At 42.5% G+C, this 26,153-nt stretch overlaps 1 pseudogene; it reads right to left on the reverse strand.

Moving 5' to 3' along the window:
* LOC106564482 (glyoxalase domain-containing protein 4-like) overlaps positions 1–25,285 on the reverse strand; it is a 28,286-nt pseudogene extending 3,001 nt beyond the window's left edge.
* Between the last annotated feature and the right edge of the window lie 868 nt (positions 25,286–26,153).

Below are 26,153 nucleotides of genomic sequence, written 5' to 3' on the forward strand. Positions count from 1 at the left end.
GATGAGTGGAGCTGAAGGATGGGACTAAAGACAAACAAAATCTAACTAATGTAAAATATACTGTGTCTGTAAAATGTATATAGTACGTATAAACTGGAAGTAGAAGCCTAAGTGGTGGTGTTCATTAGTTTAATCCAATTACAGGAGGGGTGGTAGGATTAAAGGACTAAAGACAAACAAAATCTAACTAATGTAAAATATACTGTGTCTGTAAAATGTATATAGTACGTATAAACTGGAAGTAGAAGCCTAAGTGGTGGTGTTCATTAGTTTAATCCAATTACAGGAGGGGTGGTAGGATTAAAGGACTAAAGACAAACAAAATACAACTAATGTAAAATATACTGTGTCTGTAAAATGTATATAGTACGTATAAACTGGAAGTAGAACCCTAAGTGGTGGTGTTCATTAGTTTACTTCAATACGGGAGAGGTGGTAGGGTTAAAAAAAAATAATAAAGGAAAATATATATAAATAAATTATAATAGATCTATATCTATATTTTTAACATAATATATACACTATATTTATACACTACCGGTCAAAAGTTTTAGAACACCTACTCATTCAAGGGTTTTTCTTTATCTTTGACTATTTTCTACATTGTAGAATAATAGTGAAGACATTAAAACTATGAAATAACACATATGGAATCATGTACTAACCAAAAAAGTGTTAAACAAATCAAAATATATTTTATATTTGAGATTCTTCAAATAGCCACCCTTTGCCTTGATGACAACTTTGCACACTCTTGGCATTCTCTCAACCAGCTTCACATGGAATGCTTTTCCAACAGTCTTGAAGGAGTTCCCACATATGCTGAGCACTTGTTGGCTGCTTTTCCTTGACTCTACGGTCTGACTCATCCCAACTATCTCAATTTGGTTGAGGTCGGGGGATTGTGGAGGTCAGGTCATCTGATGCAGCACTCCATCACTCTCCTTCTTGGTAAAATAGTCCTTACACAGCCTGGAGGTGTGTTGGGTCATTGTCGTGTTGAAAAACAAGTCATAGTCCCAATAAGCCCAAACCAGATGGGATGGTGTATCGCTGCAGAATGCTGTGGTAGCCATGCTGGTTAAGTGTGCCTTGAATTCTAAATAAATCACAGACAGTGTCACCAGCAAAGCACCCCCACACCATCACACCTCATCCTCCATGCTTTACAGTGGGAAATACACATGCAGAGATCATCCGTTCACCCACACCGAGTCTCACAAAGACACGGCTGTTGGAACCAAAAATCTCAGATTTGGACTCCAGACCCAAGGACAAATTTCCACCGGTCGCCTCCCGAGTGGCGCAGTGGTCTAAGGCACTGCATCGCAGTGCTAGCTGTGCCAGTAGAGATTCTGGGTTCGAGCCCAGGCTCTGTCACAGCCGGCCGCGACCAGGAAGCCCATGGGGCGGCGCACAATTGGCCCAGCGTCGTCCGGGTTAGAGAGGGTTTGGCGGCAGGGATATCCTTGTCTCATCGCGCACTAGTGACTCCTGTGGTGGACTGGGCGCAGTGCACGCTGACACGGTCGCCAGGTGTACGGTGTTTCCTCCGACACATTGGTGCGGCTGGCTTCCGGGTTGGATGTACGTTGTGTTAAGAAGCAGTGCGGCTTGGTTGGGTTGTGTTTCGGAGGACGCATGGCTCTCGACCTTCGCCTCTCCTGAGTCCGTATGGGAGTTGCAGCGATGAGACAAGACTGTAATTACCACGAAATTGGGGAGAAAAAAGGGGTGAAAAATCCCCCCAAATAAAAAAATATTAAAAATCCACCGGTCTAATGTCCATTGCTCGTGTTTCTTGGCCCAAGCAAGTCTCTTCTTCTTATTGGTGTCCTTTAGTAGTGGTTTCTTTGCAGTAATTCGATCATGAAGGCCTAATTCACACAGTCTCTTCTGAGCAGTTGATGTTGAGATGTGTCTGTTACTTGAACTCTGTGAAGCATTTATTTGGGCTGCAATTTCTGAGGCTGGTAACTCTAATGAAATTAACCTCTGCAGCAGATGTAACTCTGGGTCTTCCTTTCCTGTGGCGGTCCTCATGAGAGCCAGTTTCATCATAGCGCTTGATGGTTTTTGCGACTGCACTTGAAGAAACTTTCAAAGTTCTTAAAATATTCTGTATTGACTGACATTCAAAGCTTAAAGTATTGATGAACTGTCGTTTCTCTTTGCTTATTTGAGCTGTTCTTGCCATAATATGGACTTGGTCTTTTATCAAATAGGGCTATCTTCTGTATACCCCTCTACCTTGTCACAACACAACTGATTGGCTCAAACGCATTAAGGAGTAAATCAATTCCACAAATTAACTTTTAAGAAGGCAAACCTGTTAATTGAAATGCATTCCAAGTGACTACCTCAACTATCTCAAGCTGGTTGAGAGAATGCCAAGAGTGTGCAAAGCTGTCATTAAGGCAAAGGGAGGCTACTTTGAAGAATCTCAAATATAAATATATTTGGATATATTTAACACTTTGTTGGTTACTACATGATTCCATATGTTATTTCATAGTTTTTATGTCTTCACTATTATTCTACAATGTAGAAAATAATACAAATAAAGAAATACACTTGAATGAGTAGGTGTTCTAAAACTTTTGACCGGTAGTGTATATGGGGGATTGGAAATGATGGAGACAATTAAATCTATCTGCAATATTAAAGCTGATCCACCCCCTAAAAATAAATCATTAAAATAAAGTGCCACCAACCTCCTGTGGTCGGTCTCTCTCTCTCTCTCTCTCTCTCTCTCTCTCTCTCTCTCTCTCTCTGATGCACGTACGCACACGCACACACACACAGAGCGTCACAGGTTGTCGAACAGAGAGTGAGCGGAGCGTGAGAAAGAGAGAGAGCGTGAGAAAGAGAGAGAGACAGAGAGAGAGAGGGGAAACAACCCTTACAGAAAAAACATTTCGAATTTCACTTCATCACATGTGAAATGTTCCAAAAACAAATGTTTTCATGTGATCACATGGTCTTATGTAAAGTTTATATGATAATGTGACAACATGTAAACCAACGTGATAACATGGAACTATACGTGTTAATACACATGTGATCACATGTGAAGTGTTCCAAATGAACATTTTCACATGATTTCACATGTGAAATTTCATGTGAAATCGTGTGATTTTCCAAATCAAATTTATTTATATAGCCCTTCGTACATCAGCTGATATCTGAAAGTGCTGTACAGAAACCCAGCCTAAAACCCCAAACAGCAAGCAATGCATGTGAAAGAAGCACGGTGGCTAGGAAAAACTCCCTAGGAAAAACTCCCTAGAAAGGCCAAAAACCTAGGAAGAAACCTAGAGAGGAACCAGGCTATGAGGAGTGGCCAGTCCTCTTCTGGCTGTGCCACATGTTCCACATGTGAAATGATGTTTTTTCTGTAAGGGAACTTGATGAATACTATAACATGAAGCTTAAATGACGCTGAAATGCATTGGTTGGATCTTTTTCTATTCAACTTCATTCTCATTGTCCCATGAGGGGGTGGCTAAATTAATATTGTCTTTACAACAGTACACACACACTCACACTCACACACACATACAGTACACTAGTTGCGGTCGGTGCCGTTTAAGATAAGGGAGGAAGATAATTGTTTTTATGAGCATGGCCTTATTTCCATTACAGCATATTGGATGACTGTCAGTCATATTCCATTCACCCACCTCATTGTAACATCGATAGGTTTAGACTACTACAGGATACATTTTCTCTATACCCATCATGAGGTTGCTACAACCTAGCCTATGAATGAAAGTTTACGGTGTAGGTGCACAGGTAGAGAGAAACATTTGAGTAATCAAAGTGACAGACAGTGACAAATTCAATATCACCTTGCACACGCTTGCATGCATCTAGCGTGTATTCATTAGCCCAACAGTTCCAAACTATAGTTTAGATTGGAGAAATTCAGGTGTGTTTATCCCTGTTTCATTCCTTTTGCTTCCGTTTAAGAAACGTTTTCCAACCGAATTGGCGGAATGAATACACCCCTGATCACACGCAGACACAGTTCACTTTCATAGCAGCCACATACAAACAGCATGACAGCACGTTGTATAATTCCTTCTCGCATCTACGCACTCTCCTCCTCATCGCCCTTTGCTTGTGGACTTGAGTGCACAAAACATCAGCTGGTTGTGGCCAGGCGAAAAAAACTTTCCAAACCAAATCTTTATATCATAACCACTAACCGCTACACACAGCCTACATTGTTGTCACTTAATTAGCTTACATCAGATTAGTCAACATAGCTATTGGAACTAACACATTATTAAACTCACTACAATCATGCAGTACAGTATAGTCAGCAAGCAGTTTAGCGGTTACACAGGCGGGCCCTGTTGGCAATAAATTAATAAAACCAAAAGCTTACCTTAACTTGGAAGAGTTCCAATGTTGGATAGCCGTAGCCAGCTAGCTAACATAGCATCCCTTTCGGTTTGAGCCAGGTGTTTGAGTAGGCTAAACTAGCTAGCTATATTCTCTAGCTAAGTGAAAGTGAAAAAAATACAACGACATATTGTGGGCTCTCTCTCCTGCTTCTCATTCATTTTAAAATAAATACATTTGTTCAAAACTGTTCAACTATTGTCTTTCTCGCTCTTTGAGTTGACTACTCACCACATTTTATAAACTGCAGTGCTCGTTAGCTGTAGCTTATGCTCTAAGTACTAGATTCATTCTCTGATCCTTTGCTTGGGTGGACAACATGTCAGTTCATGCTACAAGAGCTCTGATAGGTTGGAGGACATTCTTCAGGAGTTGTCATAATTACTGTGTAAGACGTAAATATATTTTGTATAGTTTTATCTAAAAATGATAATTATTATAATGTTTCACAATTTTTTTTTTTTAATGAAATTCACTGAGGAGGATGGTCCTCCCCTTCCTCCTCTGGGGAGCCTCCACACACACACACACACACACACACACACACACACACACACACACACACACACACACACACACACACACACTCAGTCAGTGAGTAATAACGTTACAGGTCAAAAGTAGTGCACTATATAGGGAAAGGTTGCAATTTGGGATGCAAACAATGTTCCTTTTTGGAAAAATAAATCTGTTTTAATCAGAGTGACATTTTAATCAGGTTGACCTTACAGTATATAAACCTTTTTTATGTGTGTGGATGTGTGTGTGTGTGTGTGTGGTGTTGACGACACCCATAGGTGGACAGTGATGGCACGTAATACAGTGAAGCACATGGGGGTCATTCATAAAGGTCTGTTCTAATTAACTCTGTTTCATTTCAATGTTCCTTTGTGGGACTGTCTGAGTGTCATCAGTCTCCTCGTTCATAGGTGGAGAGAGATGGTGACACGGAATACAGTGAAGCACACTGGGGGAGTTGGGGTCGTTCCTAAAGGTCTGTTTTAATTAGCTGCATTGCATTTCAATGTCTGCGTGCCAAATGGTTTCCTATTCCCTATGGGACCTGGTCAAAAGTAGTGCACTATATAGGGAAAGGTTGCAATTTGGGATGCAAACAATGTTCCTTTTTGGAAAAATAAATGTTACTTTTTGAAAGAAAATGTAATTTTCAATGTAATTACTCTTAAGCCATTTGGTTGGTCGGTCATGGATGACCCGAACTAACATTGGAGGATTTTACAGTTTTTTTTTGTTACACTTATTGAAAACCCACACTGGTATTTGAACATGAAGACATTAAAACACATGATCTACGACCCAAATGGCACCCCATTTCATTTTTAGTACCCTACATTTGACCAAGGCCCATAGGGCCTCCAGAAACAATATTGGGTGCTGTTTGGGATGCAACCATTATCGTTGCCACAGAAGGTTTTGTTCTCGCTTTTATAAGGTCATACAGTACCAACATTCAATGTAATTTACGCTAAACGTAACACTCCATAAGCCATTAGACCGATCACAGCATGCACCTTTACACTACGTGATTTGTCAGAAGGGCTGCGATGTTGGTGTGTGTGTGTGTGGGTGTGTGTTGCTGTCAGAAAGGAAGGGGAACCATTTGTAATGCTAATGAGAAATAGTGAATTTGAACATTTAACTGGTGCTAATAGAAGAAGATAAGAAGTTTTACATTATTCAAAGTAAGTCATGTTTTTCACTTGAAGCGAGAAAAAGACTTGTTTCCTCTACCTTCTTGCTTGTATCCGACTATGGGGATACCTTGTACATGCATGCCCCTATTGCGTCATTACGCATGCTTGACACTGTGTACCATGGGGCACTGAGGTTTATTACGAACACCAAAACCCTCACTCATCACTGTACCCTCTATATGACAGTGGCTGGCCTTCCTTAGCTCTTCAGGGAGACAGAGACTATGTCATTGGTATGTTTTTATTTATAAGGCCATACTGAGACAGCTCCCATTTTACCTGTGAATCTACATTGTCCAGCAGGCTAATGGCAATTATCTCCTACGCTCACAGGAATGTGTCTAAGGCCCGTACAGTGCTAGGTAAAAAAGCATTCCAGTAGCCCACTCTGCCCCCTCTACTTGGAACGAGCTACAAAAAGACTTGAAAGTACAGGAGCTCGTCTCCTCAAATTATTTTACAGCTCGGGTAAAATCTATTGTGGAAAATGATTTAGCGGGATGTAAATGTTTTGACCCCTATTTGAACCCCTCATCCCAAACCCTATGTGCCTGTTCAATGTGTAAACTGATGTTTTTCAACTGTAGTGCTTTGTGTTTTATGTTGTAAATGACGGAAACTTTGTGTTGCTTTTTTGGCCAGGTCTCTCTTGGAAAACATATGTTTAATCTCAATGAGCCTAACCTGGTAAAATAAAGGTAAAATAAAATATATATATTCATTTTTTTCACATTGATCTGCTTGCTTCTTCTTAACACACACACACACACACACACACACACACACACACACACACACACACACACACACACACACACACACACACACACACACACACACACACACACAAAATCAATATTTAACATTGCATTCACTGTTGACACATGCAAGAACTCTTAGTACAGTGCAAAAACAACAGAAATAGTCAGTCAGGTAAATGAAGACACATTTCAGTTGAATGGATTCAGTTGTGCAACTGACTAGGTATCCCCTTTCCCTTCCCTTCACTTCCCTACTCCTATTCTCACGTTAGACAGCCACGCTTCACACTAATTGCCAACACTGTGCGTGTATGTGTGTGTGTGTGTGTGTGTGTGTGTGTGTGTGATGAGTGTGTGTGTGTGTGTGTGTGTGTGTGTGTGTGTGTGTGTGTGTGTGTGTGTGTGTGAGATATGGTCACGCTTCATAGACCACTATAAGCCAAGCATGGGCAGTGTTCACACAGTTGTGTGTGTTCAGTCAATTTAATCATCACAAAGTGCTACAGATCCTGCTCAATATCCGGATAGGTTTAGAGTTTATCACGCCAACCTTATCAACTATGTACAGTTGAAGACAGAAGTTTACATACACCTTAGCCAAATACATTTAAACTCAGTTTTTCACAATTTCTGACATTTAATCCTAGTAAAAATTCCCTATCTTAGGTCAGTTAGGATCACCACTTTACTTTAAGAATGTGAAATGTCAGAATAATAATAGAGACCTTTTATTTCGTTCATCACATTCCCAGTGGGTTAGAATTTGACATACACTCAATTAGTATTTGGTAGCATTGCCTTTAAATTGTTTAAGTTGGGTCAAATATTTTGGGTAGCCTTCCACAAGCTTCCCACAATAAGTTTGGTGAATTTTTGCCCATTCCTCCTGACAGAGCTAGTGCAACTTGAGTCAGGTTTGTAGGCCTCCTTGCTCGCACACACGTTTTCAGTTCTGCCCAAAAATTGTCTGTAGGATTGAGGTCAGGGCTTTGTGATGGCCACTCCAATACCTTGACTTTGTTGTCCTTAAGCCATTTTGCCCACACCTTTGGGGGTATGCTTGGGGTCATTGTTCATTTGGAAGACCCATTTGCGACCAAAGTTTTCCTTTCTCATGATGTCATCTATTTTGTGAAGTGCACCAGTCCCTCCTGGAGCAAAGCACCCCCACAACATGATGCTGCCACCCCTGTGCTTCACGGTTGGGATGGTTTTCTTCGGCTTGCAAGCCTCCCCCTTTTTCCTCCAAACATAATGATGGTCATTATGGCCAAACAGTTCTATTTTTTTTTCATCAAACTGGAGGACATTTCTCCAAAAAGTACGATCTTTATCCACATATGCAGTTGCAAACTGTAGTCTGGCTTTTTTATGGCGGTTTTGGAGCAGTGGCTTCTTCCTTGCTGAGCGGCCTTTCAGGTTATGTCGATATAGGACTAGTTTTACTGTGGATATAGATACATTTGTACCCGTTTCCTCCAGCATCTTCACAAGGTCCTTTGCTGATGTTCTGGGATTGATTTGCACTTTTCGCCCCAAAGTACGTTCATCTCTAGGAGACAGAACGCATCTCCTTCCTGAGCGGTATGACGGCTGCGTGATCCCATGGTGTTTATACTTGCTCATTATTGTTTGTACAGATGAATGTGGTACCCTCAGGTGTTTGGAAATTGCTCCCAAGGATGAACCAGACTTGTGGAGGTCTACAATTTTTTTCTGAGGTCTTGGCTGATTTATTTTGATTTTCCCATGATGTCAAGCAAAGAGGCACTGAGTTTGAGGGTAGGCCTTGAAATACATCCACAGGTACACCTCCAATTGACTCAAATTATGTCAATTAGCCTATCAGAAGCTTCTAAAGCCATGACATCATTTTCTGGAATTTTCTAAGCTAAGCTGTTTAAAGGCACAGTCAACTTAGTGTATGTAAACTTCTGACCCACTGGATTTCTGATACAGTGAATTATAAGTGAAATAATCTGTCTGTAAACAATTGTTGGAAGAATTACCTGTGTCATGCACAAAATAGATGTCCTAACCGAGTTGCCAAAACTATAGTTTGTTAACAAGAAATGTGTGGAGTGGTTGAAAAATGAGTTTTAATGACTCCAACCTACGTGTATGTAAACTTCCGACTTCAACTGTATGTGTCATATGAGGAAAGGATGGGTTGTGTGTGTGTGTGTGTGTGTGTGTGTGTGTGTGTGTGTGTGTGTGTGTGTGTGTGTGTGTGTGTGTGTGTGTGTGTGTGTGTGTGTGTGTGTGAGAGAGTGTACGGAGGACTAAAATCACTAATGGAACTCAAAGAATAGAACTACCCCATAGAGTCGATTGACGTGCCCATGCATCAATCTAATTAGCATCATACAAAAAATCCTCATCAAAATCCATCCGTTTTAGAGAGAGATATCCGTTTCTGCATGGGCTACTGTCCGCAGACCGTCAGCCTTCCATCTGCGGTGGAACCTGGTAGAGCTACACCAGGAGACATCCCGGAAGTCTGTCTTCTCATGTAAATGTCTGTAGCGACCAAACAGTACGCGCTACAAACTAATATGACCCCACTGTAGAAAGAGGAGACTCTCACGAACACGTACATGTCAGATTTTGTTTTTCGATGCTTAGAAGCTTCACAAGATTCATCTGAAGTGACCCTGTACCAGTTAAAAAAGGAATGGAAGTATAGAGTAGTACTTTAGTGCCAAAAAAAGGGTTAAATATGGGTAAAAAATATATAATCATTTCCTGAGCTTTCTTATAGCTCTCAGATATAAGACACTTCAAAATATGCTTCCTTTTCATGTATTTTTGGACTATCTGTTATTCAATGTGTTGTTATGGGCTATTAAGGGCTAATAGCAGGAAAGCCAAATGTAATGTTTCATCAAATTATTATTTTTGTTGGGTCCTAAAATTAAAACAATTCCTTGGTATGACCATCTTAAAACAATTACATATGTTAGCTTATTAGAAACCCAGCCCTGGGCCCTTAGACTCTAGGGGGTTTAACGGGAAAAGAGCCGCAAAGAACCGACAGCAGTGCCAGTAACAATAAACCATGTCTACAGGATGACCCCCCCTGTCCTCACTGAGACAACCTCTGCACGTCACCGATTGGCCTATTCAGCCATCTCCAGACCAATAGCAAGCCAGACCCACACCACAACCCGAACACAGTATACTTGGAAGGAATCATACTGGACTAGGAGGGATCCCAAAGGAAGGTGTGTGATTATGCACACCCGTGTGTGTGTGTGTGTGTGTGTGTGTGTGTGTGTGTGTGTGTGTGTGTGTGTGTGTGTGTGTGTGTGTGTGTGTGTGTAAAGGGCTTAATATGTAGAGAGATTAGCTGTACATGTCAGCTTACTCTGAATTTCATGAAAACATGGTACTGAGTGTGCTAACAGGGTTGAAATTTGTCACATTTTACTCAGTGGATACATTATATTTGCATACTCTCTACATGACATTTTTGCATAATTATTTCAAATGGGTAAGATGCTCCACAGCTCCAAGATGAAGGAACCCTTTGATTCTAACACAGCCGTGACGTACTATGTTCTTTGTGTACGTGACAGGAATGTGAAAAAGGAATGTGACAAACGTACAGTCCCTGAACTCTACACCGGCATAAAGTACTAGGGGTTTCATTCTTAACTTCAATGTGACGACTGTAAAGTTCAGGAATATGATTCGTTGAATGTTGGTTGAGTCCAAAACAACAGTCGTTCTTAGCAGTGCTTCATACAACTATATTAAATAATAGGAATTTCAGTCTCAGTTACGTGTCGAACACATACATCTTGTTGAAAACAACATCTATTACAATGACTTATACAAGTCCTTGACTCTACAGGACACAAAAATACTAATTTCCATCTTAAATTCAGCCTGACAACCAAACACACGTACACTCACTGAACTTGTACATAATCCATTAAACGCCAAGTCTAATTCATCAGTCTAAAACAACAGCCATTATGGTGATTCATATCAACACACAACACTGAGGGGGAGAACCAACCATCCATCCATAATGGAGTGGACCTGTAGCTGGCCCATTATCCCCACATTAGAACTTGGAGAAATGCCTTATTTGTCATGGTTACGTTTCCTGTCTGTCAGCGTGTTCTGGAACACGCAGCTCCAAATTACCCATGAGAGGGATACTTGGAGGGGTGTAATCACCCAGGTGCTACGACCTCCATTAGGTTCGCTAGTACACACACACACACACATGCAAGCGCATACGTGCACCGTGCATACAGAACACGTGCGCGAACACACACGCAGGCATGTACACATATTTCTCTCTCTCTCTCTCGTGTACAGTACGTTCCATACCTGAGATATGAGATGACAGTGTGTGTGTGTGTGTGTGTGTGTGTGTGTGTGTGTGTGTGTGTGTGTGTGTGTGTGTTAATAGTTGTGTTATGTTCAGCTAAGCCTTCCAGCCATTATGTTCGGTAAAGGGAAGGGTGAGGTACATTATAAGGAGAGGTGACAGATGATTCCGACATCAGCGGCTGATTTGCGCCGGACCTTTGTCAGACTCTTGGACTTCATCCACCTTTATCATCCTCCTCCACTAATGCTATAGAGGGTTGAAAGGTCACTCATTCACTGTTGTTGGCATTAGATCATCTACTGTTATATTTTCACATTGTTTATCAGTTGGATGTAAAATGTATGGACCTGGTTGGTCATTTGATCTCGTGGTGTGGTTATGAAATATGGACCCACCTGGTGGAATTTTATCAGCTATCATTTTTTGCCGTTGTTTATTGGTTGTTATATGTGTATCTATGGACCCCGATGACCAGCTGCATTTCATCATATACTATAGATTTTAAGGAAAAGAATCCTGAAAATCTAATTAGAACCTTGTATGGCAGAAGAAGATTTGTACAAAAATCTAATAAGTATCTGGTAAGCTGTTGAATGGTTTTCCTGATATAATGCCTTCGGAAAGTATTCAGACCCCTTGACTTTTTCCACATTTTGTTGCCTTATTCTAAAACTGATGAAATTATTTTTTTCCCCCTCAATCAACACACAATACTCCATAATGACAAAGCAAAAACTGTTTATCAAATTTAGGAAATGTATAAAAATAAAAAAAGGAAATTAAACATTAACGTAAGTATTCAGACCGTTTACTCAGTACTTTGTAGAAGCACCTACGGCAGCAATTACAGCCTTGAGTCTTCTTGGGTATGACGCTACAAGCTTGGCACACCTGTATTTAGGGAGTTTCTCCCATTCTTCTCTGCAGATCCCCTCAAGCTCTGTCAGGTTGGATGGGGAGCGTTGCTGCACAGCTATTTTCAGGTCTCTCCAGAGACGTTAGATCTGGTCCAAGTCCAGGCTCTGGCTGGGCCACTCAAGGACATTCAGAGACTTGACCCGAAGCCACTCCTGCATTGTCTTGGCTGTGTGCTTAGGGTCGTTGTCCTGTTGGAAGGTGAACCTTCGCCCCAGTCTGAGGTCCTGAGCACTCTGGAGCAGGTTTTCATTAAGGATCTCTCTGTACTTTGCGCAGTTCATCTTTGCCTCAATCAGTCTCCCAGTCCCTGCCACTGAAAAACATCCCCACAGCATGATGCTGCCACCACCATGCTTCACTGTAGGGATGGTGCCAGGTTTCCTCCAGACGTAACGCTTGGCATTCAGGCCAAAGAGTTCAATTTTGGTTTCATCAGACCAGAGAATCTTGTTTCTCATTGTCTGAGAGTCTTTAGGTGCCTTTTGGCAAACTCCAAGCGGGCTGTCATGTGCCTTTTACTGAGGAGTGGCCTCCATCTTGCCACTACCATAAAGGCCTGATTGGCGAAGTGCTGCAGAGATGGTTGTCCTTCTGGAAGGTTCTCCCATCTCCACAAAGGAACTCTAGAGCTCTGTCAGAGTAACCATCCGGTTCTTGGTCACCTCTCTGACCATGGCCCTTCTCCCCCGATTGCTCAGTTTGGTCAGGTGGCCAGCTCTAGGAAGAGTCTTGGTGGTTCCAAACTTCTTCCATTTAAGAATGATGGAGGCCACTGTGTTCTTGGGGACCTTCAATGCTGCAGAAATATTTTGGTACCCTTCCCCAGATCTGTGCCTCGATACAATCCTGTCTCGGCGCTCCAAGGGCAATTCCTTCGACCTCACGGCTTGGTTTTTGCTCTGACATGCACTCTCAACTGTGGGACCTTATATAGACAGGTGCGTGCCTTTCCAAATCATGTCCAATTATTTGAATTTACCACAGGTGGACTCCAATCAAGTTGTAGAAACGTCTCAAGGATGATCAATGGAAACAGGATGCACCTGAGCTCAATTTCGAGTCCATAGCAAAATTGTCTGAATACTTATGTAAATCAGGTATTTCTGGTTTTTGGGTTTAATAAATTTGCCAACATTTTCAAAAACCTGTTTTTGCTTTGTCTTTATGGGGTATTGTGTGTAGATTGCTGAGGAAATTGTTTTATTTAATCCATTTAAGAATAAGGCTGTAACGTATCAAAATGTGTAAAAAGTCAAAGGGTCTGAATACTTTCCGAAGGCACTGTGTGTCAGTGGTGTAGTTGTTTATGTGTTAACTTCTATGCCTTATATGACGTATACAATTGTTTACATGATTGTGGTGAATTTCCTACATGAACATGGTATGACATATTTGAGACAAAATATATTAATTACATGAGTCATCTATGAATATTATAATACAATTGTATGTTCTGACTGTCAATTCTACAAAATAAATGCTTTCCTTATAGGTTTCACATTGTTTTTATAAGTTAACATATAAAAACAAAGAAAATTCAAATATTTGTATATACACTGAGTGTACAAAACATTAGGAACACATTGAGTTTGTCCTCAGAACACCTCAATTCGTCGGGGCATTGACTCTACAAGGTGTTGAAAGTCTTCCTCAGGGATGCTGGCCCATGTTGACTCCAATGCTTCCCACAGTTGTGTGAAGTTGGCTGTATGTCCTGTGGGTGGTGGACCATCTTGAGACACACAGGAAACAGTTTAGTGTGAAAAACCCAGCAGTGTTTTAGTTCTTGATACACTCAAACCGGTGTGCCTGGCACCTACCTTCATACCCCGTTCAAAGGCCCTTAAATCATTTGTCTTACGCCTTCACCCTCTGAATGGCACACATACACAATCCATGTCTCAATCGTCTCAAGGCTTAAAAATCATTTTTTAACCTGTTTTCCCCCTTCATCTATACTGACTGAAGTGGATTTAACAAGTGACATGTATAAGGGATCATTGCTTTCACCTGGATTCACCTGGTCAGTCTATGTCATGGAAAGAGCAGGTGTTCCTAATGTTTTGTACACTCAGTGTACATTTTCAGATATGAGTTTCCATGGTTAAGGCTGGGCAACACCTCCTACTGGACAGTTCATTTATCTACGGTCTCCCTAACCTAGCCCAGCCCTGCTTAGCTTTGATATTTGTCATTGTCGCTGACCAATGTGCGAACAGGAGAATGATTGTTGAGAGATCTCCACTAAATAGAAATAGAGATTCACTACTGCTATGAAAGTCATTCCTCCTCTTCTCCCTCCTCCTCCTTCTACATTCCCCCTTCCTCCTCCTGCTTCTCCTCCTTTTTCCTGCTCCTTCTCTTCCGCCTCCTCCTTTCTTCAATACATCAGACAGTGTCCTATGTATGTGAGACCTTAGAAGCCTTAGCTTTCATGTCTCTTGTATGTTTTTATATAATACATGCAGTGTTTTGTAACGTATACATTTTATCTACTCATATAAGTATATATTACAAGAACATTCTATGAACCTTGCATGTGTATTTGCTGCCATATGTACAAGTTCCAGGAAAACATAAGAATCTTGTTAAATTCTCTTTTCCATATGGGCTGGCAGGTTGCATTTGTACATCGTTTTATATATTGACATAGTGTATCTTGTCACTATTTCCAAGAACAGTATTTTGTCATTTATATTTTCTAACGCTTCGAACACACCGACTGCGTCATTGCGTAGACTTGACAGAAAGTAGCAAAATGTGAATGTTGAATTTTTGTTGCACACATATCCAGTAAAACAAATGTGGGACTACATAATAAAAACAGTTTGACTGGAGAATTTCATTACATTTTTTATTCATTTATTTGCCAAGTATATTATTTATTCGATGACATCCACAAATTAATTGTGAGAGCCTATAATATAATTTCCCTCCAAAATGCAGCTTTGGAGCGAAATGCATAATAGTCAAGATAGCAGAGTCGGCTCTTTCAACAATGAGACCAACGTTGAGGAAGATGGTCTTGATCTCGCTGTTGGGCCGGGACCAGCCCCGCCGAAAGCGCTGGTCTGTGTGGGTCCAGAGATGGTTAAAGTCCCGAAAGCAGGCAGGGGAGCTCCACCGTCTCATTCAAGAGCTTCGACTGTTTGGAGAGGAGTTCTGAAGTTACTTTCGTCTGGACCGAAGCCAGTTTGATCACCTGCTCCAGATGGTTGGAGCCAGGATCATCCGGATGGATACCAACTACCGGGAGTCCATCAGCCCAGTTGAACGCCTGGCGATTTGTCTCCGGTAAGATACATTCTAGTACATTTTTAAAGCCTTTGATACCATAATTGATTGATATTTGACATTGTTTTTATGTGCAACCTAGCTAGCTAAAGGGCTCTCAAGTTAATAGTCCCTATTTGACATCAGATGTAATTTTACAGAATGTTCAGTAGGACTATAACTTTTCCCAAAGTTGGTTTAGAATCCTTTTTTAATTATGCAATGTTACCAAATGAAAAGAAAATTGGGGTGCCTTCTGCTCTGATGAAGGTAGGCTAGTCTTCTCCAGGACCCATTGTTGTGGGTCACGTTAACTAGCCACATCTAGCACAAGCTCACTACTAAACTGACCTGGCAATCCTACTATCATGGACACTTGTCTCCAAGCATAATTTTTGTTGTGTTTATGTCCCTGTAGCTGTCAGCAGTAGTGTCAAAAAGACACGGTTTTGAGGAAACTGCGAAAATGATTCTCTCCTCCATGTGTCCAACCGCATGCGACCATCTGCAAAAGATACCTGCATCAGTATTGTTGCCTAGCTGCGCAAAATGTTACGTAGCAGTGATGCAATGACGCAGTCGGTGTGTTCGAAGCGTAAGAAATTGATTATGATGCATGCAGCAGAGTTCCAGAGCTCTGAGAGTCATGAAAGATGGTTTCCAATAGGAAGAAGTGAAACCCCGAGACCAGAGCCATATAGTGGGATACACCAATACTAGTCTTATAACTAGTATTGCATCATCCAATATTACTATTCTTATGTCCAGAATGTACTTCCCACCACCATCACCCACCATCACCACCCACCATCACAACCACCACCACAACCACCACCACAACCACCATCATCACAACCACCACCATCATCACCACCACCACCACCACCACCACCCACCATCACCAGCACAACCACCACCAAGACACAGTAATGCTAGCTAGGCTGTAAAGGCTGCTAGGTTAGCCACGTGGGAATCCAGCAATGCCTTATTTCCATGCCCAGGATCTACCAGTGGAGGCAGGTGGGAAGAAATATAGGAGGACGGGGCTCATTGGAGTGGAATAAATGGAACGGAGTCAAACGTGGTTTCTATATGTTTGATACTGTTCCGTTGATTCCATTCCAGCCATTTCAATGAGCCCGTCCCTCTATAGCTCCTCCCACCAGCCTCCACTGGAATCTACCCACGACCCAAACCACCCCGAATCCCCAGTAACGTTATGCAGCAAAGGCTCTTGGCCTCATCAATTGGGTTCAATCATCCAGCAATACTGGTCTTATACCCAAACACGGGCACGCAGGCATGCACTCATTCACACACACACGCTCTAACATCCCCAAGCATAAGAAACAGGCAAACAATTAGACAAAAGAGATGAGGGAAGCTGAATATGAATATGTCAATAAGTAGTTCTCATTAATTAACTTAAGTTATGATTACCATACATTTTCATCACATTCGGTAGGTAGACTACTTGACCTCAGATAGGCAAATACTTTTTGGGGGGGAATAGGTGTATTGTGCCTATTAGAAAATACCACTGGTCATTAGATCACTGTACCAGACAGAACATTTAGAATGTTACATTTCCTCTTCTCTCCTTTACTCTTCTCCTCTCCTCCTCCCCTCTCCTCTCCCCCTTTATCTCTCCCCTCCTCTCCGTCGCCTATGCTGTCCTGATCTCCCTCGCCTCTCCTAAATTATTGATCTTCCTGGCAGCAATACTGAGAGGGGAGATGTATTGGGTCTATGGGTGAAGGTTAGAATGTGCAAATGAGGTGCGATCCGAGTCGTACTTCGTTAAAGGATGCCAGTCATCAACAGAAGGGTGTGTGTGTGTGTGTGTGTGTGTGTGTGTCAATGGCAATAAAAAAATGCATTGTCTGGATGGTACATTGGGTTCTTTAGTTTGTTCTCTGGACTGACATGAAAGAGCACAGAATATATTATCATAAGTATCCATGTGTCTTTATGCTACTGAAAATATGATCCAAGTTTTGGCACGCCTACTTTCTCCATGAAATGACTAAACATTTGAAGAATATCTGATCTGTCTGCACAGACAGATCATACAGCCTATTCTGTGTCTTTCTGCAAACTCTCTTTCTGCCATAAACTGTTTTCAAAAATTATATCAAAGTGATGGTGCTATTTCCTGGAGTGTGTTTGCACCGGCTCACGCACAGCAGCGCAAGGAAACCCACAGCGGAATCACAATTCTCCACAACCTCCAATTTCATGTGAACGGTAACCAAGCAACCCACGGAAACACAATTATCATTCATGCAGTGTGAGCATTCACTTTTTATACCATTTTCCTTTCCTCCCTTCCTCCCCCCCTCAATTTACAGAGTTAGCATCCCAAATGGCACCCTATTGCCTATATAGTGCACTACTTTTGACCAGAACCCTATGGGCCCTAGTGCACCATATAGTGAATAGGTGGCCATTTGGGACGAAGGCGAACATAAAAGCGATATTTGAATAAAGGGAGCGGTATTGTCAATACTCGTGGGGGAATGGCGGTAAATGTAATTTCCTGCAATTTACACCTAGCAGCATCAACAGACAGATAGTCCTACCTGTCTATCTTGTCCTGAAAAAGGGGTGGAATCAACAATGTTCTATGGTGAAGAAGGCGACAGGAGACACTTGTCCTCAGATTTGAAAGACACATACTATATTGGAGAGAAAGACAACAAGAGAAGGGGAGGGTAAAATAGAGAGAAAGATGGATGGGAAGGAGGATAAGAGAGAGACTGAGGTAAAGAAAGAAAGAAAGAAAGAAAGAAAGAAAGAAAGAAAGAAAGAAAGAAAGAAAGAAAGAAAGAAAGAAAGAAAGAAAGAAAGAAAGAAAGAAAGAAAGAAAGAAAGAAAGAAAGAAAGAAAGAAAGAAAGAAAGAAAGAAAGAGATGGGTAGAGAAAGAGAGAGATACAATAGAGAAAATATAGCAAGAGAACAAAAATGTGTGAGAATGTAAGGGGGAACCCCCCCCCAGCGTTGTTAGCCAGGCTCATATAGATTAGCCTGATTCTGCTGGCTCATTTGGCAGCTCTAGTAGGTCTAGTACACGTTGTACACACACACACACACACACACACACACACACACCACACACACGCACCCTCCCCCCCACCCCCCACACATACACACTGCTTCATTTGGCAGCTCTAGAAGGTACTCTGTACTCCTGTTCTTCTGGGTCTGGTTCATTATGCATCAAATGATTCAACAACAATAAAACAGACTGAAATGGAGGGTCTTTACCTGAACTTGTCCAATAAAAAATGCTCGTTTTAGTTTCCGGTTGCAAAACATTTTGCTACAGTGTGCCAAATGAACATGAACCTGTACTCCTGTCCCCATCCCCAGTCCCAATCCGTGGGTGGACACTTCCTGATTAAACAGATTGGGTAAACACTGGCGAGCAAGGAGGCAGGAGGCTGACTCCCAATTGGCACCCTATTCACTATACAGGCCTATGGGGCTCTGGTCAAAATAAGTGCACAATATAGGGAATACGGTGTCATTTGGGATGCATCCCCTGCTCCATGATAAGGGTTAGGATGTTCTGTACATAACGTGACACATGGTGAAGAGTTGAGAGAAGAGTAGGGTGTCTAGACAGTTCGCTCTCTCTTTCCCTCTCCCTTTCTTTTGCTCACTCACTATCACTTTCTGTCGCTCCACCTCTTGCCTTCTAAAACCAACAACATATTTTGTAAGGGAGGAGACTTGGGCATTAGACCAATTTTAGAATCAGAGGAGGGGTGGTAGGAGTATCTTTTTGTTTGGGGAGCTATCTACAGTATCACAGTGACATGGAAGGAGCAGCTTGTTCTGTCCTTGTGAGTGGTGTTACAGACAGAAGGAGAGAGAGGGAGAGAGAGAACGAGGTATTGGGACTCAAACACAAACAGACCCCACAAAGCCCCAGGACAGCAATACAATTAGCCCTAACCAAATCATGAGAAAAAAAATAGATAATTACTTGACACAAAAACTGAGCAAACTGGAAAGCTATTTGGCACTAAACAGAGAGTAGACAGTAGCAGAATACCTGACAACTGTGACTGACCCAAAATGAAGAAACGCTTTGACCATGTACAGACTGTCACACCCTGATCTGTTTTACCTGTCTCGAGCTTGTGTCCACCCCCCACCAGGTGTCTCCTATTTTCCCCATTATCCCTTGTGTATTTATACCTGTGTTTTCTGTTGGTCTGTTGCCAGTTCGTCTTGTCAAGTAGTCCCAGCGTGTTTTTCCTTCTCTCTAGTCTTCCCGGTTCCCTTTCATCACATTCCCAGTGAGTCAGAAGTTTACATACACTCAATTAGTATTTGGTAGCATTGCCTTTAAATTGTTTAACTTGGGTCAAACATTTCGGGTAGCCTTCCACAAGCTTCCCACAATAAGTTGGGTGAATTTTGGCCCCTTCCTCCTGACATAGCTGGTGTAACTGAGTCAGGTTTGTAGGCCTCCTTGCTCGCACACGCTTTTTCAGTTCTGCCCACAAATTTTCTATAGGATTGAGGTCAGGGCTTTGTGATGGCCACTCCAATACCTTGACTTTGTTGTCCTTAAGCAATTTTGCCACAACTTTGGAAGTATGCTTGGGGTCATTGTCCATTTGGAAGACCCATTTGTGACCAAGCTTTAACTTCCTGACTGATGTCTTGAGATGTTGCTTCAATATAGCCATATAATTTTCCTTCTCATGATGCCATCTATTTTGTAAAGTGCACCAGTCCCTCCTGCAGCAAAGCACCCCCACAACATGATGCTGCCACCCCCGTGCTTCACGGATGGGATGGTGTTCTTCGGCTTGCAAGCCCCCTTTTTCCTCCAAACATAACAATGGTCATTATGGCCAAACAGTTCTATTTTTGTTTCATCAGACCAGAGGATATTTTTCCAAAAAGTACGATCTTTGTCCCCATGTGCAGTTGCAAACCGTAGTCTGAGATTCTGAGATTCTGGAGCAGTGGCTTCTGGTTATGTCGATATAGGACTAGTTTTACTGTGAATATAGATACTTTTGTATCCGTTTCCTCCAGCATCTTCACAAGGTCCTTTGCTGATGTTCTGGGATTGATTTGCACTTTTTTTTGCGTGGTCCCATGGTGTTTATACTTGCGTACTATTGTTTGTACAGATGAACGTGGTACCTTCAGGCGTTTGGAAATTGCTCCCAAGGATGAACCAGACTTGTGAAGGTCTTGGCTGATTTCTTTTGATTTTCCCATGATGTCAAGCAAAGAGGCACTGAGTTTGAAGGTAGGCCTTGACATACATCCACAGGTACACCTCCAATTGACTCAAATGATGTCAATTAGCCTATCAGAAGCTTCTAAAGCCATGACATAATTTTCTGGAATTTTCCAAGCTGTTTAAAGGCACAGTCAACTTAGTGTATGTAAACTTCTGACCCACTGGAATTCTGATACAGTGAAAGATAAGTGAAATAATCTGTCTGTAAACAATTGTTGGAAAAATTACTTGTGTCATGCACAAAGTAGATGTCCTAACCGACTTGCCACAACTATAGTTTGTTAACAAGAACTTTGTGGAGTGGTTGAAAAACGAGTTTTAATGACTCCAACCTAAGTGTATGTAAATTTCCGACTTCAACTGTATCTAATACCTCTCTGAGACTCGAACCATCTGCCTCCTGTGTCTGCATCTGGGTCTCATCCGGTGTCTGCATCTGGGTCTCATCCGGTGTCTGCATCTGGGTCTCATCCGGTGTCTGCATCTGGGTCTCATCCAGTGTCTGCATCTGGGTCTCATCCGGTGTCTGCATCTGGGTCTCATCCTGTGTTGTTGTAGACTCAGTGAGCATAGCCTTCTTATTGATAGAGGCCACTGTAGGCAGACCTGGCTCTCAAGAGAAGACAGACTATGTGCACAAATGAGATGAAATCTGAGCTGCACTTCCTAACCTCCTGCCAAATGTATGACCATATTAGAGACACATATTTCCCTCAGATTACACAGACCCACAAAGAATTTAAAAACAAATCCAATTTTGATAAACTCCCATATCTACTAGGTGTGCAACCACAGAAGCAAGATTTGTGACCTGTTGGCACAAGTAAAGGGCAACCAGTGGAGCACAAACACCACTGTAATTACAACCTATTTATATCGGTTTATTTATTTTCCCTTTCGTACTTCAACTATTTGCACATTGTTACAACACCGCACATAGCCAATAATGTCATTTGAAATGTCTATATTATTTCAAAACTTTTATGAGAGTAATGTTTACTGTTAATTTCAGATGGTTTATTTTCCTTTTGTTCATTATCCATTTCACTTGCTATGGTAATGTAAACATATGTTTCCTATGCCTGTAAAGCCCTTTGAATCAAATTGAATTAAAAGACAGTGTGTGTAAGAGAGATGGATAAAGATAGTGTCAAAGAGAAGCAGAGAGAGAGAAAGAGAAGCAGAGAGAGAGAAAGAGAAGCAGAGAGAGAGAGAAAGAGAAGCAGAGAGAGAGAGAAAGAGAAGCAGAGAGAGAAGTAAAGAGAAGCAGAGAGAGAAGTAAAGAGAAGCAGTGAGAGAAGTAAAGAGAAGCAGAGAGAGAAGTAAAGAGAAGCAGTGAGAGAAGTAAAGAGAAGCAGAGAGAGAAGTAAAGAGAAGCAGTGAGAGAAGTAAAGAGAAGCAGTGAGAGAAGTAAAGAGAAGCAGAGAGAGAAGTAAAGAGAAGCAGTGAGAGAAGTAAAGAGAAGCAGAGAGAGAAGTAAAGAGAAGCAGTGAGAGAAGTAAAGAGAAGCAGATAGATAAAGAAAGAGAAGCAGAGAGAGAGATACGATATTATAAAATCCATGTACACAAACAAGTGTGCGATTAAAATTGGCAAAAACACACATTTCTTCCCACAGGGCTGTGAGGTGACACAGGGATGCAGCTTAAGCCTCACTCTCTTCAACATGTATATAAACGAATTGGTGAGGGCACTAGAACAGTCTGCAGCACCCAGCCTCACCCTACTAGAATCTGAAGTCAAATGGTCTACTGTTTGCTGATGATCTGGTGCTTCTGTCCCCAACCAAGGAGGGTCTACAGCAGCCAGGACCCCAAATACAAATTCCATCTCGACACCGTTACATTTACATTTTAGTCATTTAGCAGAGGCTCTTATCCAGAGCAACTTACAGTACTGAATGCATACATTTCATTTCATGCATTTTTTTTTTGTACTGGCCCCCCGTGGGAAACGAACCCACAACCCTGGCGTTGCACACACCATGCTGGCGTTGCAAACACCATGCTCTACCAACTGAGCCACAGGGAAGGCTAAGGTAAGGCTAGGCCGTTGCCCTAGAGCACACAAAAAAACTATACATACCTTGACCTAAACATCAGCGCCACAGGTAACTTCCACAAAGCTGTGAACGATCTGAGAGACAAGGCAAGAAGGGCCTTCTATGCCATCAACAGGAACATAAAATTTGACATACCAATTAGGATCTGGCTGAAAATACTTAAATCAGTTATAGAACCCATTGCCATTTATGGTCGTGTGGTCTGGGGTCCGCTCACCAACCAGGAATTCACAAAATGGGACAAACACCAAATTGAGACTCTGTATACAGAATTCTGCAAAAATATCCTCTGTGTATAACGTAAAACACCAAATAATGCATGCAGAGCAGAATTAGGCCTATTCCCGCTAATTATCAAAATACAGAAGAAACGTTAAATTCTACAACCACCTAAAAGGAAGCGATTCCCAAATCTTCCATAACAAAGCCATCACCTACAGAGAGATGAACCTGGAGAAGACTCCCCTAAGCAAGCTGGTCCTGGGGCTCTGTTCACAAACACAAACAGACCCCACAGAGCCCCAGGACAGCAACAAAATTAGACCCAACCAAATCATTAGAAAACAAAAATATAATTACTTGACACACTGGAAAGAATTAACAGAAAAGCTGAGCAAACTAGAATGCTATTTGGCCTTAAACAGAGTGATAGAATACCTGACCACTGTGACTGACCCAAACTTAAGGAAAGCTATGTACAGACTCAGTGAGCATAGCCTTGCTATTGAGAAAGGCCGCCGTAGGCAGACCTGGCTCTCAAGAGAAGACAGACTATGTGCACACTGCCAACAAAATGAGGTGGAAACTGAGCTGCACTTCCTAACCTCCTGCCAAATGTATGACCATATTAGAGACACATACTTCCCTCAGATTACACAGACCCACAAAGAATTAGAAAACAAACCCAATTTTGATAGACTCCCATTTCTATTAGGTGAAATACCACAGTGTGCCATCACAGCAGCAAGATCTGTGACCTGTTGCCACAAGAAAAGGGCAACCAGTGAAGAACAAACACCATTGTAAATACAACCCATATTTATGTTTATTTATTTTCCCTTTTGTACCTTAACCATTTGCACATCGTTACAACACTGTATATCCAGTATACACATAATATGACACTTGTAATGTCTTTATTCTTTTGGAACTTCTGTGAGTATAATGTTTACGGTTCATTCTTATTGTTTATTTCACTTTTGTATATTATCTACTTCACTTGCTTTGGCAATGTTAACATATGTTTCCCATGCCAATAAAGCAGAGATAGTTAGTGAGAGAGAGAGAGAGTCAGCCCAAATGACCACTTCTACTGTAGCCTTCCCAGGGGTTTCCAGGCTAACCAAGAGAGTAAGGATTTTGTGGTTTCCCTTTGTCATCAAGGGTTCAAGATCTGCCAACTGCTCACATGGACACTAGAATGTTATCCGCTCGAAGGCTGTCCCATGATCTACTGTCCCAACAATGTTGTGAATCTCTAGTTTACACCGAGTGTCTGTGAATCCCATCAGCACAGTCTTCTTCTCCTCATTTCTCTCTTTCACCTTCATCCCCAGAAGGGAGGAAGCAGCGTATTGATTTCTGCAGGTCAGACCCCGCCAGACACACCTTCTGTACAGGATCATTGGGAGGCTGTTCTTTGTCCACCAGGTAGAAGCGATAACCTCCTGGGGTCTCAGCCAGATAGAGGCCCTTTCCAACCTCAGTGAGGGGCCAACCAAGCCGCTTAGCATTGCTGACAACCTGACTAGACTGCAGAGTCAAACCGAGGCAGTCATTGCCTAGGCGATATCCTCCCACTCCATAATAGTAGATCAGTCGAGCCACAAAGTCATCATTCTCTGGCCCAAAGCCGACCGTTGTCTTGGTTCCTGTTCCATCATAAGGACCCTTACAAGTTGCCTTCTTCAAACTCTTTGTGACGCAAAATCTTCATGCCGAGCACATCTCGGTAAAAAGGTGGCCGTTTTGCTTCTGTCACCCACTATGAAAACGAAATGCAAGGCTTGCCTCAAAGCCAATATAATCCAAGTGAGTTTGCTGTGTACTGTACGATTATATATCACGCTCAGTTTGTCTACGTTGATTGGGGATCCTTGCAATTGATTGCCGTATAGAAAAGAGAAAGGAAAAAACAGAAGAAACCACAGAGAAACGAGAGAAAAAACAGCCTATGATCATGATCAATGTTTTGATTTTCTCTTAACCTTACCACGTTTCCCACTACCTTTTGCTGCCGTGACAGCAGTAACATATTTCCTCAAGTGGAAACGCTTCTTCACACTCAACTGGTCTAACCCCACCGTCTCCTGTAACACCACAGCTGACCTCACAAACTTATCAACATCAAAGAAATGTACATCCGCTAAATTGTAAATTGAGTCGTCACCAGCTGCTATCATATCAACAGAGATGTCCATATCATTCTCCTGAACCTCCTCAACTGAGGCAACAGACCACTGACTCCCCACAGCCACATCACTCTGAACACTCCCCACTTGCATCCCATCACTCGTACCGGGCATCTCCTCCACTACCTGGGAGACTAGCCCCACCTGAACCCCATTACCCGTAGTGGACATCTCCTCCACTACCTGGGAGACTAGCCCCACCTGAACCCCATTACCCGTAGTGGACATCTCCTCCACTACCTGGGAGACTAGCCCCACCTGAACCCCATTACCCGTAGTGGACATCTCCTCCACTACCTGGGAGACTAGCCCCACCTGAACCCCATTACCCGTAGTGGACATCTCCTCCACTACCTGGGAGACTAGCCCCACCTGAACCCCATTACCCGTAGTGGACATCTCCTCCACTACCTGGGAGACTAGCCCCACCTGAACCCCATTACCCGTAGTGGACATCTCCTCCACTACCTGGGAGACTAGCCCCACCTGAACCCCATTACCCGTAGTGGACATCTCCTCCACTACCTGGGAGACTAGCCCCACCTGAACCCCAACACTCGTTCTGGGCATCTCCTCAGCAGTCTGGGGAATTGCCTCCCCAAATCCATCCTTACCTCCTACAACAATATTTTTCTGCTGCATAACAGACGCTATGTTCCCCTCTGGTACAAGCTGCAACTCCGTACCCTCAACACGGACAACTTGTTCCTCAGCAACAGGTGCTTGTGACTGCTCTATCACTGTCGGCCCACTTCTCCCTACATCAGTGGGCCCAGGCGTTACGAGGACCACCTCTCTCTACATCAGTGGGCCCAGGCGTTACGAGGACCACCTCTCTCTACATCAGTGGGCGTTACGAGGACCACCTCTCCCTACATCAGTGGGCGTTACGAGGACCACCTCTCCCTACATCAGTGGGCGTTACGAGGACCACCTCTCCCTACATCAGTGGGCCCAGGCGTTACGAGGACCACCTCTCCCT

The sequence above is a fragment of the Salmo salar genome, chromosome ssa12 (genome assembly GCF_905237065.1).
Source record: "Salmo salar chromosome ssa12, Ssal_v3.1, whole genome shotgun sequence".
Classification (NCBI taxonomy): domain Eukaryota; kingdom Metazoa; phylum Chordata; class Actinopteri; order Salmoniformes; family Salmonidae; genus Salmo; species Salmo salar.